The sequence below is a fragment of the Lissotriton helveticus genome, chromosome 12 (assembly GCF_964261635.1).
Source record: "Lissotriton helveticus chromosome 12, aLisHel1.1, whole genome shotgun sequence".
In the NCBI taxonomy this organism is placed as follows: Eukaryota; Metazoa; Chordata; class Amphibia; order Caudata; family Salamandridae; genus Lissotriton; species Lissotriton helveticus.
In genome coordinates, this window is record NC_136073.1 from 37,482,690 (window position 1) to 37,502,288 (window position 19,599).

Consider the following 19,599-nt stretch of genomic DNA (forward strand, 5'->3'; position numbering starts at 1 on the left):
GGCGCCGTGACCCTTGCCGCACACGCAAGTCTGAGGGCTTGGGTCATTCATGTCTTCTCCAGTCTGAGGTGCCGTGACCCTTGCCGCACATGCAAGTCTGAGGGCTTGGGTCATTCATGTCTTCTCCAGTCTGAGGTGCTGTGACCCTTGCCGCACACGCAAGTCTGAGTGCTTGGGTCATTCATGTCTTCTCCAGTCTGAGGCGCCATGACCCTTGCCGCAAACGCAAGTCTGAGGGCTTGGGTCATTCATGTCTTCTCCAGTCTGAGGTGCCGTGACCCTTGCCGCACACGAAAGTCTGAGGGCTTGGGTCCTTCATGTCTTCTCCAGTCTGAGGCGCCGTGACCCTTGCCGCACACGCAAGTCTGAGGGCTTGGGTCATTCATGTGTTCTCCAGTCTGAGGCGCCGTGACCCTTGCCGCACACGCAAGTCTGAGGGCTTGGGTCATTCACGTCTTCTCCAGCCTGAGGCACCGTGACCCTTGCCGCACACGCAAGTCTGAGGGTTTGGGTCATTCATGTCTTCTCCAGTCCGAGGCGCCGTGACTCTTGCCGCACACGCAAGTCTGAGGACATGGGTCATTCATGTGTTCTCCAGTCTGAGGCACCGTGACCCTTGCCGCACACGCAAGTCTGAGGGCTTGGGTCATTCACGGCTTCTCCAGTCTGAGGTGCCGTGACCCTTGCCGCACACGCAAGTCTGAGGGCTTGGGTCATTCATATCTTCTCCAGTCTGAGGCACTGTGACCCTTGCCGCACACGCAAGTCTGAGGGCTTGGGTCATTCATGTCTTCTCCAGTCTGAGGCGCCGTGACCCTTGCCGCACATGCAAGTCTGAGGGCTTGGGTCATTCATGTCTTCTCCAGTCTGAGGCGCTGTGACCCTTGCCGCACACGCAAGTCTGAGGCCTTGGGTCATTCATGTCTTCTCCAGTCTGAGGCGCTGTGACCCTTGCCGCACACGCAAGTCTGAGGGCTTGGGTCATTCATGTCTTCTTCAGTCTGAGGAGCCGTGACCCTTGCCGCACACGCAAGTCTGAGGGCTTGGGTCATTCATGTCTTCTCCAGTCTGAGGCGCCTTGACCCTTGCCGCACACGCAAGTCTGAGGGCTTGGGTCATTCATGTGTTCTCCAATCTGAGGCGCTGTGACCTGCGCCGCACACACAAGTCTGAGGGCTTGGGTCATTCATGTGTTCTCCAGTCTGAGGCGCCTTGACCCTTGCCGCACACGCAAGTCTGAGGGCTTGGGTCATTCATGTGTTTTCCAGTCTGAGGCGCCGTGACCCTTGCCGCACACGCAAGTCTGAGGGCTTGGGTCATTCATGTTTTCTCCAGTCTGAGGCACCGTGACCCTTGCCGCACACGCAAGTCTGAGGGCTTGGGTCATTCATGTGTTCTCCAGTCTGAGGCGCCGTGACCCTTGCCGCACACGCAAGTCTGAGGGCTTGGGTCATTCACGTATTCTCCAGTCTGAGGCACTGTGACCCTTGCCGCACACGCAATTCTGAGGGCTTGGGTCATTCACTTATTCTCCAGTCTAAGGCGCCGTGACCCTTGCCGCACACGCAAGTCTGAGGGCTTGGGTCATTCACGTCTTCTCCAGTCTGAGGCGCCGTGACCCTTGCCGCACACGCAAGTCTGAGGGCTTGGGTCCTTCACGTGTTCTCCAGTCTGAGGCGCCGTGACCCACGCCGCACACGCAAGTCAGAGGGCTTGGGTACTTCACATGTTCTCCAGTCTGAGGCGCCATGACCCTTGCCGCACACGCAAGTCTGAGGGCTTGGGTCCTTCAAGTGTTCTCCAGTATGAGGCGCGTGACCCTTGCCGCACACGCAAGTCTGAGGGCTTGGGTCATTCACGTGTTCTCCAGTCTGAGGCGACGTGACCCTTGTCGCACATGCAAGTCTGAGGGCTTGGGTCCTTCACGTCTTCTCCAGTCTGAGGCGCCGTGACCCTTGCCGCACACGCAAGTCTGAGGGCTTGGGTCCTTCACGTCTTCTCCAGTCTGAGGCGCCGTGACCCTTGCCGCACACGCAAGTCTGAGGGCTTGGGTCATTCACGTGTTCTCCAGTCCGAGGCGCCGTGACCCTTGCCTCACACGCAAGTCTGAGGGCTTGGGTCATTCATGTGTTCTCCAGTCTGAGGCGCCGTGACCCTTGCCGCACAAGCAAGTCTGAGGGCTTGGGTCATTCATGTGTTCTCCAGTCTGAGGCGCCGTGACCCTTGCCGCACACGCAAGTCTGAGGGCTTGGGTCATTCATGTTTTCTCCAGTCTGAGGCGCCGTGACCCTTGCCGCACTGGCAAGTCTGAGGGCTTGGGTCATTCATGTGTTCTCCAGTCTGAGGCACCGTGACCCTTGCCGCACACGCAAGTCTGAGGGCTTGGGTCATTCACGTATTCTCCAGTCTGAGGCATGTGACCCTTGCTGCACACGCAAGTCTGAGGGCTTGGGTCATTCACGTACTCTCCAGTCTAAGGCGCCGTGACCCTTGCCGCACACGCAAGTCTGAGGGCTTGGGTCCTTCAAGTGTTCTCCAGTCTGAGGCAGCGTGACCCTTGCCGCACACGCAAGTCTGAGGGCTTGGGTCATTCACGTGTTCTCCAGTCTGAGGCGACGTGACCCTTGCCGCACACGCAAGTCTGAGGGCTTGGGTCCTTCACGTCTTCTCCAGTCTGAGGCGCCGTGACCCTTGCCGCACAGGCAAGTCTGAGGGCTTGGGTCATTCACGTGTTCTCCAGTCTGAGGCGCCGTGACCCTTGCCGCACACGCAAGTCTGAGGGCTTGGGTCATTCACGTATTCTCCAGTCTGAGGCACTGTGACCCTTGCCGCACACGCAAGTCTGAGGGATTGGGTCATTCACTTATTCTCCAGTCTAAGGCGCCGTGACCCTTGCCGCACACGCAAGTCTGAGGGCTTGGGTACTTCACATGTTCTCCAGTCTGAGGCGCCGTGACCCTTGCCGCACACGCAAGTCTGAGGGCTTGGGTCCTTCAAGTGTTCTCCAGTATGAGGCGCCGTGACCCTTGCCGCACACACAAGTCTGAGGGCTTGGGTCCTTCAAGTGTTCTCCAGTATGAGGCGCCGTGACCCTTGCCGCACACGCAAGTCCGAGGGCTTGGGTCATTCACGTGTTCTCCAGTCTGAGGCGACGTGACCCTTGTCGCACATGCAAGTCTGAGGGCTTGGGTCATTCACGTGTTCTCCAGTCTGAGGCGACGTGACCCTTGTCGCACATGCAAGTCTGAGGGCTTGGGTCCTTCACGTCTTCTCCAGTCTGAGGCGCCGTGACCCTTGCCGCACACGCAAGTCTGAGGGCTTGGGTCCTTCACGTCTTCTCCAGTCTGAGGCGCCGTGACCCTTGCCGCACACGCAAGTCTGAGGGCTTGGGTCATTCACGTGTTCTCTAGTCCGAGGCGCCGTGACCCTTGCCTCACACGCAAGTCTGAGGGCTTGGGTCATTCATGTGTTCTCCAGTCTGAGGCGCCGTGACCCTTGCCGCACACGCAAGTCTGAGGGCTTGGGTCATTCATGTGTTCTCCAGTCTGAGGCGCCGTGACCCTTGCCGCACACGCAAGTCTGAGGGCTTGGGTCATTCACGTGTTCTCCAGTCCGAGGCGCCGTGACCCTTGCCTCACACGCAAGTCTGAGGGCTTGGGTCATTCATGTGTTCTCCAGTCTGAGGCGCCGTGACCCTTGCCGCACACGCAAGTCTGAGGGCTTGGGTCATTCATGTGTTCTCCAGTCTGAGGCGCCGTGACCCTTGCCGCACACGCAAGTCTGAGGGCTTGGGTCATTCACGTATTCTCCAGTCTGAGGCATGTGACCCTTGCTGCACACGCAAGTCTGAGGGCTTGGGTCATTCACATATTCTCCAGTCTAAGGCGCCGTGACCCTTGCCGCACACGCAAGTCTGAGGGCTTGGGTCCTTCAAGTGTTCTCCAGTCTGAGGCAGCGTGACCCTTGCCGCACACGCAAGTCTGAGGGCTTGGGTCATTCACGTGTTCTCCAGTCTGAGGCGACGTGACCCTTGCCGCACACGCAAGTCTGAGGGCTTGGGTCCTTCACGTCTTCTCCAGTCTGAGGCGCCGTGACCCTTGCCGCACAGGCAAGTCTGAGGGCTTGGGTCCTTCACGTCTTCTCCAGTCTGAGGCGCCGTGACCCTTGCCGCACACGCAAGTCTGAGGGCTTGGGTCATTCACGTGTTCTCCAGTCCGAGGCGCCGTGACCCTTGCCGCACACGCAAGTCTGAGTGCTTGGGTCATTCACGTCTTCTCCAGTCCGAGGCGCCGTGACCCTTGCCGCACACGCAAGTCTGAGGGCTTGGGTCATTCATGTCTTCTCCAGTCCGAGGCGCCGTGACTCTTGCGGCACACGCAAGTCTGAGGGCATGGGTCATTCATGTGTTCTCCAGTCTGAGACACCGTGACACGCGCTGCACATGCAAGTCTGAGGGCTTGGGTCATTCATGTGTTCTCCAGTCTGAGGCGCCGTGACCCTTGCCGCACATGCTAGTCTGAGGGCTTGGGTCCTTCATGTGTTCTCCAGTCTGAGGCGCCGTGACCCTTGCCACACACGCAAGTCTGAGGGCTTGGGTCATTCATGTGTTCTCCAGTCTGAGGCGCTGTGACCCTTGCCGCACACGCAAGTCTGAGGGCTTGGGTCATTCATGTGTTCTCCAGTCTGAGGCGCCATAACCCTTGCCGCACACGCAAGTCTGAGGGCTTGGGTCATTCACGTGTTCTCCAGTCCGAGGCGCCGTGACCCTTGCCGCACACGCAAGTCTGAGGGCTTGGGTCATTCACGTCTTCTCCAATCCGAGGCACCGTGACCCTTGCCGGTACACGCAAGTCTGAGGGCTTGGGTCATTAATTTCTTCTCCAGTCCGAGGCGCCGTGACTCTTGCCGCACACGCAAGTCTGAGGGCATGGGTCATTCATGTGTTCTCCAGTCTGAGGCACCGTGACGCGCGCCGCACACGCAAGTCTGAGGGCTTGGGTCCTTCATGTGTTCTCCAGTCTGAGGCGCCATGACCCTTGCCACACACGCAAGTCCGAGGGCTTGGGTCATTCATGTGTTCTCCAGTCTGAGGCACTGTGACCCTTGCCGCACACACAAGTCTGAGGGCTTGGGTCATTCATGTGTTCTCCAGTCTGAGGCGCCGTGACCCTTGCTGCACACGCAAGTCTGAGGGCTTGGGTCATTCATGTCTTCTCCAGTCTGAGGCGCCTTGACCCTTGTCGCACACGCAAGTCTGAGGGCTTGGGTCATTCATGTGTTCTCCAGTCTGAGGCATGTGACCCTTGCTGCACACGCAAGTCTGAGGGCTTGGGTCATTCACGTATTCTCCAGTCTAAGGCGCCGTGACCCTTGCCGCACACGCAAGTCTGAGGGCTTGGGTCCTTCAAGTGTTCTCCAGTCTGAGGCAGCGTGACCCTTGCCGCACACGCAAGTCTGAGGGCTTGGGTCATTCACGTGTTCTCCAGTCTGAGGCGACGTGACCCTTGCCGCACACGCAAGTCTGAGGGCTTGGGTCCTTCACGTCTTCTCCAGTCTGAGGCGCCGTGACCCTTGCCGCACAGGCAAGTCTGAGGGCTTGGGTCCTTCACGTCTTCTCCAGTCTGAGGCGCCGTGACCCTTGCCGCACACGCAAGTCTGAGGGCTTGGGTCATTCACGTGTTCTCCAGTCCGAGGCGCCGTGACCCTTGCCGCACACGCAAGTCTGAGTGCTTGGGTCATTCACGTCTTCTCCAGTCCGAGGCGCCGTACCCTTGCCGCACACGCAAGTCTGAGGGCTTGGGTCATTCATGTCTTCTCCAGTCCGAGGCGCCGTGACTCTTGCGGCACACGCAAGTCTGAGGGCATGGGTCATTCATGTGTTCTCCAGTCTGAGACACCGTGACACGCGCTGCACACGCAAGTCTGAGGTCTTGGGTCATTCATGTGTTCTCCAGTCTGAGGCGCCGTGACCCTTGCCGCACATGCTAGTCTGAGGGCTTGGGTCCTTCATGTGTTCTCCAGTCTGAGGCGCCGTGACCCTTGCCACACACGCAAGTCTGAGGGCTTGGGTCATTCATGTGTTCTCCAGTCTGAGGCGCTGTGACCCTTGCCGCACACGCAAGTCTGAGGGCTTGGGTCATTCATGTGTTCTCCAGTCTGAGGCGCCGTGACCCTTGCCGCACATGCAAGTCTGAGGGCTTGGGTCCTTCACGTCTTCTCCAGTCTGAGGCGCCGTAACCCTTGCCGCACACGCAAGTCTGAGGGCTTGGGTCATTCACGTGTTCTCCAGTCCGAGGCGCCGTGACCCTTGCCGCACACGCAAGTCTGAGGGCTTGGGTCATTCACGTCTTCTCCAATCCGAGGCACCGTGACCCTTGCCGGTACACGCAAGTCTGAGGGCTTGGGTCATTAATTTCTTCTCCAGTCCGAGGCGCCGTGACTCTTGCCGCACACGCAAGTCTGAGGGCATGGGTCATTCATGTGTTCTCCAGTCTGAGGCACCGTGACGCGCGCCGCACACGCAAGTCTGAGGGCTTGGGTCCTTCATGTGTTCTCCAGTCTGAGGCGCCATGACCCTTGCCACACACGCAAGTCCGAGGGCTTGGGTCATTCATGTGTTCTCCAGTCTGAGGCACTGTGACCCTTGCCGCACACACAAGTCTGAGGGCTTGGGTCATTCATGTGTTCTCCAGTCTGAGGCGCCGTGACCCTTGCTGCACACGCAAGTCTGAGGGCTTGGGTCATTCATGTCTTCTCCAGTCTGAGGCGCCTTGACCCTTGTCGCACATGCAAGTCTGAGGGCTTGGGTCATTCATGTGTTCTCCAGTCTGAGGCGCCGTGACCCTTGCCGCACACGCAAGTCTGAGGGCTTGGGTCCTTCAAGTGTTCTCCAGTCTGAGGCGCCGTGACCCTTGCCGCACACGCAAGTCTGAGGGCTTGGGTCATTCACGTGTTCTCCAGTCTGAGGCGACGTGACCCTTGCCGCACACGCAAGTCTGAGGGCTTGGGTCCTTCACGTCTTCTCCAGTCTGAGGCGCCGTGACCCTTGCCGCACACGCAAGTCTGAGGGCTTGGGTCATTCATTTGTTCTCCAGTCTGAGGCGCCGTGACCCTTGCCGCACACGCAAGTCTGAGGGCTTGGGTCATTCACGTGTTCTCCAGTCCGAGGCGCCGTGACCCTTGCTGCACACGCAAGTCTGAGGGCTTGGGTCATTCACGTCTTCTCCAGTCCGAGGCGCCGTGACCCTTGCCGCACACGCAAGTCTGAGGGCTTGGGTCATTCATGTATTCTCCAGTCCGAGGCGCCGTGACTCTTGCCGCACACGCAAGTCTGAGGGCTTGGGTCATTCATGTGTTCTCCAGTCTGAGGCACCGTGACCCGCGCTGCACACGCAAGTCTGAGGGCTTGGGTCATTCATGTGTTCTCCAGTCTGAGGCGCTGTGACCCTTGTCGCACACGCAAGTCTGAGGGCTTGGGTCCTTCATGTGTTCTCCAGTCTGAGGCGCTGTGACCCTTGCCTCACACGCAAGTCTGAGGGCTTGGGTCATTCATGTCTTCTCCAGTCTGAGGCGCCGTGACCCTTGCCGCACACGCAAGTCTGAGGGCTTGGGTCATTCATGTCTTCTCCAGTCTGAGGCGCCGTGACCCTTGCCGCACATGCAAGTCTGAGGGCTTGGGTCATTCATGTCTTCTCCAGTCTGAGGTGCTGTGACCCTTGCCGCACACGCAAGTCTGAGTGCTTGGGTCATTCATGTCTTCTCCAGTCTGAGGCGCCATGACCCTTGCCGCAAACGCAAGTCTGAGGGCTTGGGTCATTCATGTCTTCTCCAGTCTGAGGTGCCGTGACCCTTGCCGCACACGCAAGTCTGAGGGCTTGGGTCCTTCATGTCTTCTCCAGTCTGAGGCGCCGTGACCCTTGCCGCACACGCAAGTCTGAGGGCTTGGGTCATTCATGTGTTCTCCAGTCTGAGGCGCCGTGACCCTTGCCGCACACGCAAGTCTGAGGGCTTGGGTCATTCACGTCTTCTCCAGTCTGAGGCACCGTGACCCTTGCCGCACACGCAAGTCTGAGGGTTTGGGTCATTCATGTCTTCTCCAGTCCGAGGCCCGTGACTCTTGCCGCACACGCAAGTCTGAGGACATGGGTCATTCATGTGTTCTCCAGTCTGAGGCACCGTGACCCTTGCCGCACACGCAAGTCTGAGGGCTTGGGTCATTCACGGCTTCTCCAGTCTGAGGTGCCGTGACCCTTGCCGCACACGCAAGTCTGAGGGCTTGGGTCATTCATATCTTCTCCAGTCTGAGGCACTGTGACCCTTGCCGCACACGCAAGTCTGAGTGCTGGGGTCATTCATGTCTTCTCCAGTCTGAGGCGCCGTGACCCTTGCCGCACATGCAAGTCTGAGGGCTTGGGTCATTCATATCTTCTCCAGTCTGAGGTTCCGTGACCCTTGCCGCACACGCAAGTCTGAGGCCTTGGGTCATTCATGTCTTCTCCAGTCTGAGGCGCTGTTACCCTTGCCGCACACGCAAGTCTGAGGGCTTGGGTCATTCATGTCTTCTCCAGTCTGAGGCGCCTTGACCCTTGCCGCACACGCAAGTCTGAGGGCTTGGGTCATTCATGTGTTCTCCAGTCTGAGGCGCTGTGACCTGCGCCGCACACGCAAGTCTGAGGGCTTGGGTCATTCATGTGTTCTCCAGTCTGAGGCGCCGTGACCCTTGCCGCACACGCAAGTCTGAGGGCTTGGGTCATTCATGTGTTCTCCAGTCTGAGGCGCCGTGACCCTTGCCGCACACGCAAGTCTGAGGGCTTGGGTCATTCATGTTTTCTCCAGTCTGAGGTTCCGTGACGATTTTACTCGTGTTTGTAACATTGTCGTAAATACATAATTTTGGTATCAGTGGACCGCAAATGATCCATTTAGTATATCCTGGTGTTTTCGCTATGCTACGAGCAAGAGCACTCCAGTTACAAACACATTTCTGTTCTACCCATGGCATCCATCTTAGAACACGGAAGCCATTTTGTATTCCTTGCCCTCACATAGTCAATGGACACACAATGACCTCTTTTCATTTAAGGACACGTAGGCTTTAGCCGGCGATTCACCTTGCGAGTGACACGTGCACCTTAGGCCAGCAACGCTGTGGCAGCATGACTCGGCAAGAGCTGCCTCCCCAGCCTGAGGCCAGTCCTGCTATACTGGTTCTTGTGTTCGTTGGCCTGATCATGATTAGGCGGCCGAAGCTGGTAACCGTGCCCATTTACGACCCACAAACATCTCTTATCCTGTCTTTCTATCTTCCACACCTGGCTCTGCTCCTTTCCTTCTGGGCCTTTATTAGGGGGAGGTAACGAAATTTACGATGAGGCGGTCCGGGTCTTGAATGAAGAATTGACATGGGATTATGATGGACTAGTGGGAACCCCTCATTCGTAATGTTTTGACATCAGATACTGTTGACGATTCCTGTGCAACGCCAAATATTTATTGTTTAAGACACGAATGTTTAGAACTGTGGTAACATGTAAAGAATTTGCCCCGAGCAGAATATTTAGTATATAAGGAACAACCCTCTTTGTACAAATTGAACAGGCTCCTAGACACTGCCCGTGTGCAGTTTCTGTGACTTCTGTGTCCCTGCAGTAATAAACCTTTGGTCTTTGACGCCACCATCGAGAAGCCCGTGTTTCTGTTTGTTTGTGCACCGAGACAGGTTGAACTCCGGGGTCTTCGGGTGTTGTCCCTGACACCTCTGGACGGAACCAAAAAGTCCAGAACTCCAATTGGCGCCCAACGTGGGGCGACGTCATTCGGTACCGGTCCAAAAGCCTGAAGAGTTCGAGGAGCTTCGTGTGAAGATTTCAGAGGGAGGCGCCCCACTTCATCGATCCCGGCATATCGCAAAAGTGGCCCCGACGTTCTCTTCCACGAGGGTTCCCGTTCAGACGGCTGCAGTGGTCCGTTGCCTTGACCGTCGCCCTGTCTTGGACCCGAGGTGCAGTCCTTAGTACGGCGAGACGTGACGGGTTTCTCCTTGGTGACGTCTTCAGTACCTCAGTTAAGTATTTTGTGAGGGTTGCTCCTGTTTGGATAATCCTTTTAGTTCTCAGTTCAGTTCAGTTCTGTAAGATTATCACTGGTTATTCTGGTTACGATAATCATTCTGTTCAGTTCAGGTATCGATACATTTGTCAGTTCTGGTAGGCCTAAGTTCTTGGTTCGAGTGCGCATCTTTTCTGTTTGTGTCTTGTTTGTTTTGTGTTCCGGATTATAAAATGGTAAGTCGGAAAAATTGTCTGTTGCCTTGTTTTAGTTGCAACAGTGATTCCCAGTTGGAGGACTCGTGTTTGGTTCCTCCGATTGGAACTCCCCTTTATGATCTATATTGCAAATTTGGTGTGGGCCCTATCTCTTATAACGAGGTATGGATCCGCTTCACAGAGAAAGATGGTGTCCTTAGTTGGCCACTACATGGTAGTTTTGAACCTGAAGTTCTCGATAATCTAGAAAGAAGGTTGTTTAAGAAGAAAGCCCGGCCGGCAATGTTTGATTCTTTCCGTTATTGGCGAAAAGAATCTAAACAGAGAGAAATTAAAAAGTTGAAGAAAGAACAGAAAGAGCAAGAGTTGACTTTAGAACAGTCTGCTAGGCAGCTGCAACTCAACGAGTCTGAAAAAGCGATGGAGGTGGCCAATAGAGAGCGTAATTTAGCGATAGACAAGTGCTATCCTGCTTTACCATCGAGTACAGCTAAGATAGTAGAGGACCCTGAAAAGGATCCCCTGTTGTCTTACTTGTTACGATCACCCCCACCGTATGCACAGGGTGCTACGGCTCCACCTATACCGAATGTTCAATTACCGGTTGCTGGACAACCTGGTGTTCCCGCTCCCCTGAATCAAGTTCCTGTACCTCCTGTGGTCAATATTAATGTTCCTTCGACAACCCCTCTTCCAGGGTTGCCGGCTTCTTTACCTATACCTGTATCGCTCACACCTGCTAGTTCACAAGCTATTTTTCCTGCTACTCCTACTGTTCCTAATCTATCTGTTCCAACTGCTACTCTATTTACTGCCTCTGCTAATATTATGACTCCGCTTTCTGTTCGTCGGAGAATCACTGATTCTGTCTCTAATATTCTATCTCCCTTCTATAAAACTCTGATTAAGACTCCTACCTCTGACTCTGTACAGAGGCGTAGTCAGCTTCCCAGTACTGAAGAAAGAGGAATATTAGATTCCACTGCTCTTAGATGGGTTTCAAAAGTTGGAAGATATAATGTACGAGATGTATTAGATACATTTATGCAATGGAATGAACCGACACAACGATATGTGTTCGATGAAATGTGTTTCCTTCTACGTGAGGAATTGGAAGAGGATGACCCTGAATCAAATCTAGAAGAATTAATTAATGTTCAGAAAGAGTTTGCTGCAGGTATGATAGTTGGACAAAATATAAAAGGAGCGATGGAACTGGTTCTAAGTTATAGAACCGACTCATCCCTTCGTTCACCAAGAGAGTTAGGGAAACGCAGTACGAAACAAAATCGTCAATACCCAATGAGAGAGGTTCCACCAATTTGGCGTGAAGCTGTGCAAGCTAATGTAAACCTTGGTATTGCAGCCGCTCCGGCCCAATTCCAGAGAGTATGGATACATATTCCATGGAAGCGAGCTGAAGTATTAGCAGTGAAACAGGCCTTGCCAGATCCGCGTAAAAATCCTGCAGGGTACTACAAAGAGTTGGCTCAAACGGTTGACGCTTGTGTATTGAATCTTGCTGACATAGATCTGCTATTTGGTAATGTAGTACCGCAACCAATTTGGGCTAAAATTCGTAAAAAGAATCATCCAGTTGCCCTAGGTGGTGACTGGGCAGCTATAATTGCAGCGGATGGTCAACAAATAGGTGGTTCCAAACCAGAACCCCTAATTGCTAATTTGCCTGGTAGAATAATCGATTTAATGAAAACCTTGATGCCAGCATTACGCGTTAACTGGGACAAATTGTCCGCGTGCAAACAGAAGAAAGACGAAAGCGTCTCAGACTTTTTCACAAGATTCGAGGAGACTTTCGTGGATCATAGTGGTCAGGATATGAGCACAGAAGGAGGCCAGAGGTTATTTGTTGATAAATTTGTACACAATCTGTTACCAGAACTTAGTGGTAAATTAAAGAATTCTGAAAGTGCGTGGGCTGTCTCTACGACTGCGCAAATACTTGCGACTGCCCAGTACTATGAAAATAGGGATAAAGAAGAGAAGGAAAAATCAGATAAAAAGACGAAAGATTTAAAAACTAAAGTACTTTTACAGCAAGCTTATCCGCCTCGCACGAATCAGACGAATATGCAGCAAGGGTCATATCAAAGAACGGAATATAATTTTCAAAGACCACAATACCAATGGAATCAATGTGCTTATTGCAAAGTGGAAGGTCATTACAAAAATGAGTGTCCAGTTCGGGCACAAAATAATGCTGCGGCAGCTCAGAGAGGTCGTGGTAGTTCTATGCAAAACTCTAGAGGTCGAGGACAAGGTGCTATGCCTCCGCAGACGAGTGATCGCCCTTCTAATTATTTCGACCAGCGAAATGGACAATCTGCCCAACAGAATAGGTCTCCACAATATCATGTTGAAGACTATTATGAAGCTAGTGAAGAAGTTCAGCAAAGTGAGTACTAGGACAGCCATGGACAAAGAGAGGGAGTAGTATCAGTTCCAGTAGATCAGAGTGGGCCTTATGTCGCAGTAGCAACATCAGGTATAGTCGAACCGTTTCTGTTGGATACTGGTGCAGCAAAAAGTTCTATCATACATGCGAAACTCCCTGGCGCACCTTTGTCTGGCTCAACAAACGTTTCAGTAGGTTTTTCGGGCGCCCCTGTTCACAACCCTGTTTCTGGTCCTTTGTCTATTTCTGTTGGACCCTGTCAATTGAAAGCACCCCTGCTTTTGACGACAGGTTGTAACGAAAATCTGCTTGGTTTAGACTTGTTAAAACGCCTGTACGCGACATTGTACTGTTCTCCAGCAGGAGTACAGCTTACGTTGGGTAAAAGAATAATCTCTCCGATGTACTTGTCGATGGATGCGCTCCCACCAGAGCTGCGTTCACTCCCTGATACTCTTTGGGCGACTGGTCCTAATGATGTAGGTCTATTGGAAATTCCACCCTATGTAGTAACTTTGAAAGCAAATGTCAAACTTCCACGAATTCCACAATACAGAATCTCTAGTGAAGGTGAGCGTGCGCTCCTACTGATAGTGCATGATCTGATTGAGAAAGACGTTATAGAAGAAACTAGAGGTAATGTCTGTAATAGTCCTGTACTGCCTATTTTGAAACGAACTGACCCTACAAAACCTCCAGTATATAGGTTTGTAATTGATCTCAGAGAGGTTAATAAAATTGTGATTCCACAGTTTCCTGTGGTTCCAGACATTACTGCATTGTTAACGTTGATTCCTGCTACAGCAGCATGGTTTTCGGTTGTCGACTTGAAAAATGCCTTTTTCAGCATTCCGATAGCCGAAGAAAGCAGAGATATCTTCGGTTTCTCTCTAGGAGGACGAAGCTTTAGGTTTAAACGCGCTCCACAAGGCTATTGTGAAAGCCCATCCATTTACAGTCAAGCATTAAAAAGCCAGTTAGATTCCTTCGTACTTCCTCTTGGTTCTGCTTTAGTACAATATGTCGATGATCTTCTGGTGGCTGCTGATGACAAGGAAACTTGCAAAACAGCTACGATTTCTTTATTGCATCACTTGTCAGATTTGAATCACAAGGTGTCACCTTCAAAAATGCAATACTGCTGCCAAGAAGTGACCTACCTAGGTCATCTCTTGTCAAAGGAGGGAAGGAAGTTGACCCCAGAGAGAATAAAAGCAATTACACAGATGAATGTTCCTAGCACGCAGAGAGAAGTACGTGCCTTTTTAGGTATTACCTCATATTGTAGGCAATGGATCCCAAATTTTTCTCTTTTAGCAAAACCATTGGTAGCCTTGACTGGGAAAGGTGTTCCGAGTCCGGTACCATGGTCTGCTGAATGTCAGCAGAGTTTTTCTGAGTTACGAAATGCACTATGTTCAGCACCTGTATTGGGTACACCCGACTACAGTAAGCCATTCACGCTCTATGTCCACGAGAGAGAAGGTTGTGCATTGAGTGTTTTGACGCAGAAATTTGGTGATAAACAACGCCCTTGTGCGTATTTTTCATCAACGTTAGATCCGGTAGCCAGAGCATTGCCTAGTTGCTTGAGAGCTACAGCCGCAGCTGCAGCTTCCATTCGACAATCTGCTGGTTTAGTAATGAACAACATGCTAGTAGTTATGGTTCCTCATGCTGTGGATACACTCATGAACCGAACCAAGACGCAACACCTTACCAGTGCTAGATTATCAGGTTATGAACTGACACTGTTAGCTAGTCATATTCAGATCAAAAGATGCAATGTATTGAATCCAGCAACATTGTTGCCGACTAGCCAAGAGTCGAGTGATTCCGAACCACACGACTGTTATTTCAAAACTGAGGAAGAAACAAAAGGACGAATTGATCTAAAAAACACTCCGTTGTCAGATCCAGATGGCACGCTGTATGTTGATGGGTCTTGCTTCAAATTGGAGAATGGTGATGTGACTGCTGCTTATGCAGTAACGACCTTGAGTACGATTGTGGAGACTGCAAGAGTGAGTCAGAATTCTGCCCAGGCTGCAGAATTGATCGCGCTAACAAGAGCGTGCGTTTTAGCTAAGGGAAAGAGAGTGAATGTGTTCACAGATAGTCAGTACGCGTTCGGCGTGGCCCATAGTTTTGGCCGTTTGTGGAAAGAGAGAGGTTTCATTACGTCCCATGGGACTAAGATTCAACATGGCCAGCTAGTTAATGACTTGTTGGAATCTCTAACCTTGCCGACTGAAGTTGCGATTGTGAAATGCAGTGCTCATAAAGCAATCACGGATGATGTTGGTCGTGGGAATGCTTTTGCTGATGAGACTGCAAAACAGACAGCTAGAAATATGATGAGTAGAATGTATGTTGCAACGTCTGCAAGATGGATTTCTGAGTCTGGAATGTGTGAAGACACAGTGGAAAGCGTGAAGGAAATTCAGAAAGAGGCGACTGAGGAGGAAAAACTTGCATGGAGAGAGAGCACGGGTAAATTGGACTCGAGTGGGTGTTGGATTGACTTGTCGGAACAACAGCGTTGGATGTTGCCTGATGCGTATGTGCTTGCAGTAGTAACGATGGCACATGGAACAGCTCACATCAGTTCAAAAGGGATTTGTAAGATGTTGGCTCCGGTCTGGAAGAATGATGGGATTAGTAAGTGTGCAGAGAGAGTGGTGAGAAATTGTATGGTATGCTTGATGCATAATCCTGGCAAGGGAATCCCCACACCTGTAGGTCACTTCGCTCCTCCTTCCTGCCCCTTTGAAGTGATCCAGCTAGACTTCATTCACATGGATCGTTGTAATAACCTGAAATACGTCCTAGTGGTAGTTTGTGCTTTCTCCAGATGGATCGAAGCATACCCGCTAAAGGACAATACTGCCTTATCCACTGCCAAAATTCTTCTTAAAGAATACTTCCCCAGATACGGAATGCCACGGATTGTATGGTCAGATAACGGAAGTGAGTTCGTAGGGAAAGTTATGCAGAGTGTGTGTGCCGGCCTAGGGATTAGACAGAAGTTTCATAGTGCGAATCATCCCCAGTCCGCGGGTTTAGTCGAGGGTTACAATGGCACCCTTAAACTGAAACTTGCTAAGATACAAGCATCCACGGGTTTGTCCTGGCCAGACGCATTGCCTTTGGCTTTGCTATCAACAAGAGCAACTGTACATTCTAGAGTAGGGCTTAGTCCTTATGAAATAGTTTTTGGTCGTCCTGCAAATGTTTGGGGGGTACCTAGACCAAAAGAATTCAAGCAGCTGGAATACCCAATGTTAATTGATTACCTTTTCGACTTGACTGCTAAATTGAGTCTTATTCACCAACAGGTTTTCGATGCATTGCCAAAGCCACCGGAGAGTCCAGGCCACCAGCTGAAACCAGGTGATCAGGTGGTCATTAGAAATTTTGCAAGAACGAAAAATCTTCAGCCCAGATTCATTGGCCCTTTCCAAGTCCTACTAGCAACGAGAACTGCTATTCGTGTGGCCGGAAGGAAGAACTGGATCCATACGACACATGCCAAACGTGTGCCTCTGCCACTTCCTTACGACAACTGGGTAAAGAAAGGAATCGGTGCCTCTGAAACGGAACAAATCCCCAGGTTCATACCTTTCAGCGATGCAGAACTAATCACGGATTCACCAAATTCTGACTCTCCTCCTGAAACTGCTCTTTTGAACCCTGAACATTTGCCATCTGCACCAAAAGAACATTTGCCATCTGCGAACGTGAACATTGCAACGTCAGCTGAAAATACATTGTTTCCAGATCAGACAGCTCCTGCAAAACTGAGATACAACTTACGTTCTCGCAATATGGACAAATAAAGCAGGAAACTGCCTATTTTCAGATTTGAATTTGCTATACATTGCCTCCAGCCAGGAAGTTTGCTAATACTTTGTATTGTTTCTTTTTTTTTTGTTTTAAAATTGCCTTGCCGTCTGGGTAGCCGTAGGGTCGTGGCTGTGTGCCTAGTTGAATCTGCGGGGGTCAGACACAAGGTCGATCTTTCTGTTAGTTCTGGGAACTCCCAGGGCTGATAGAGGCATTTTCATCTACGTACACATCATCAGTGGTCGCGAACGGTCGTAGAAGATGGAGCTTCCTGAGCTGCAACGAGAAAATTTAATTTATGTTCGCAGAAATAGACTGTACCGAATACTTCACAGCAAATGCTTTCTAATGCAATGTGCAGTTACGTTTTTAATCGTTTTGATAACGTTGGTGGGTGGAATCATCTTTGGTGTACATTTGATTTTTATGCCAGTAACTACAGTACCTCCCCTTGATCCTACTACTTCTACGGTTTCTTCTATGCATTCTTTTCACTCATTTCCTGAACACGAACAAGCTCGACGCTCAGAATTTATTAACAATACATTTGTACAGCTCTTGCATCAACACCAACTGGTAGTTAATACTACAGACTGCTGGGTGTGCGGCTTGATACCTCACACTATGGATAAAGGCATTCCCTATTTAGTCTTGCCTTTTAGCTACAATGGATCATTTCAGGCCTTTCAGACCATTTTTTCATATGCCCTTGAGACCTATCCTCCGCGTCCACCACGGTCCACTAAATACAACTCAGCCAACAAAGCTTTAGTCCAGGGAATTATTGATATGATTAAAGACGTCAATAATACTCCATCTTACCCTAGAGATGAATTACGGGTGTATTTGAGTTGGAACTCTACAGAGTATCGCCTTAGTTTGGGAGAAAGCAAGCGTAAAAGCTCCACTTCAGTTTGGGTCGTGCCTCACCGAGGTCAAGTCTGTTTGCAAGGAAATGGGAGAAATCCGAGAGCTCAGCTAGGGAGGAGTGAGTGCGTTGAGACTTACGTATTTCCGTCTAACTCCTCCCCTGCCTTTCTGACTGCTAGGGGTACCTACTTCATCTGTCAGGACAGAGCTTATACATGGCTGCCTGCTGACTTCTCAGGTTCATGTTATATTGCTCGATTGTTACCTCCGACATACACTGCTTCTTCAGATTATCACAAGACCAGAGTAGCAAGAGGTGTCTTCAGCAAGGAAGATACCGCTGGTCAAGAAGCTGGAGACTTTTTCAAAGGTTTCCTTCCGTTTTGGGGGCCTATGGCCAATAGTAGAAATCTACGTCAACTAACACGGGTAGTTGAATCTACTATTACAGAAACTGCTGGTGCCCTTAGTAACTTAACAGCTGAGCTTCAGGCGGATCGTCTCATGACGTTGCAGAACCGTATGGTTCTAGACGTAATACTTGCAGATCGAGGTGGGGTATGCAGAATGATCCAATCGAGCTGCTGTGTCTTTATTCCAAATAATGCTCCAACAGTCTATGAAGCAATCTCTAAGCTACACAAGATTTCCGACTCTATACACGTAGATAAGGGAAACTGGTCCTTCATGGAGTGGTTTTGGACTCTGGTATCAGCGTGGGGATGGAAGGTTCTGATGGTCATTGGTGTCATCCTAGTATTTCTGTTCTCGTGCTGTCTTATTATCCAATGTGGTCCCGCTCTGTGTAGTCTCTGTGCTGCAACCTGTTTCAGAAAACCACCTGCATTAGGAGAAAAGGCACGAGACAGGATGATGATACAACAACATGTCACTGACCTAATGAGCATAGAATTAGACTCTGACTCTGATATAGACTGAGTAATTGCCTATGTAAGGGCAAAAGGAGGGTCTGAGGTTCCGTGACGATTTTACTCGTGTTTGTAACATTGTCGTAAATACATAATTTTGGTATCAGTGGACCGCAAATGATCCATTTAGTATATCCTGGTGTTTTCGCTATGCTACGAGCAAGAGCACTCCAGTTACAAACACATTTCTGTTCTACCCATGGCATCCATCTTAGAACACGGAAGCCATTTTGTATTCCTTGCCCTCACATAGTCAATGGACACACAATGACCTCTTTTCATTTAAGGACACGTAGGCTTTAGCCGGCGATTCACCTTGCGAGTGACACGTGCACCTTAGGCCAGCAACGCTGTGGCAGCATGACTCGGCAAGAGCTGCCTCCCCAGCCTGAGGCCAGTCCTGCTATACTGGTTCTTGTGTTCGTTGGCCTGATCATGATTAGGCGGCCGAAGCTGGTAACCGTGCCCATTTACGACCCACAAACATCTCTTATCCTGTCTTTCTATCTTCCACACCTGGCTCTGCTCCTTTCCTTCTGGGCCTTTATTAGGGGGAGGTAACGAAATTTACGATGAGGCGGTCCGGGTCTTGAATGAAGAATTGACATGGGATTATGATGGACTAGTGGGAACCCCTCATTCGTAATGTTTTGACATCAGATACTGTTGACGATTCCTGTGCAACGCCAAATATTTATTGTTTAAGACTCGAATGTTTAGAACTGTGGTAACATGTAAAGAATTTGCCCCGAGCAGAATATTTAGTATATAAGGAACAACCCTCTTTGTACAAATTGAACAGGCTCCTAGACACTGCCCGTGTGCAGTTTCTGTGACTTCTGTGTCCCTGCAGTAATAAACCTTTGGTCTTTGACGCCACCATCGAGAAGCCCGTGTTTCTGTTTGTTTGTGCACCGAGACAGGTTGAACTCCGGGGTCTTCGGGTGTTGTCCCTGACACCTCTGGACGGAACCAAAAAGTCCAGAACTCCAAGTCTGAGGCGCCGTGACCCTTGCCGCACACGCAAGTCTGAGGGCTTGGGTCTTTCATATGTTCTCCAGTCTGAGGCGCCGTGACCCTTGCCGCACACGCAAGTCTGAGGGCTTGGGTACTTCACATGTTCTCCAGTCTAAGGCGCCGTGACCCTTGCCGCACACGCAAGTCTGAGGGCTTGGGTCATTCACGTCTTCTCCAGTCTGAGGCGCCGTGACCCTTGCCGCACACGCAAGTCTGAGGGCTTGGGTCCTTCACGTGTTCTCCAGTCTGAGGCGCC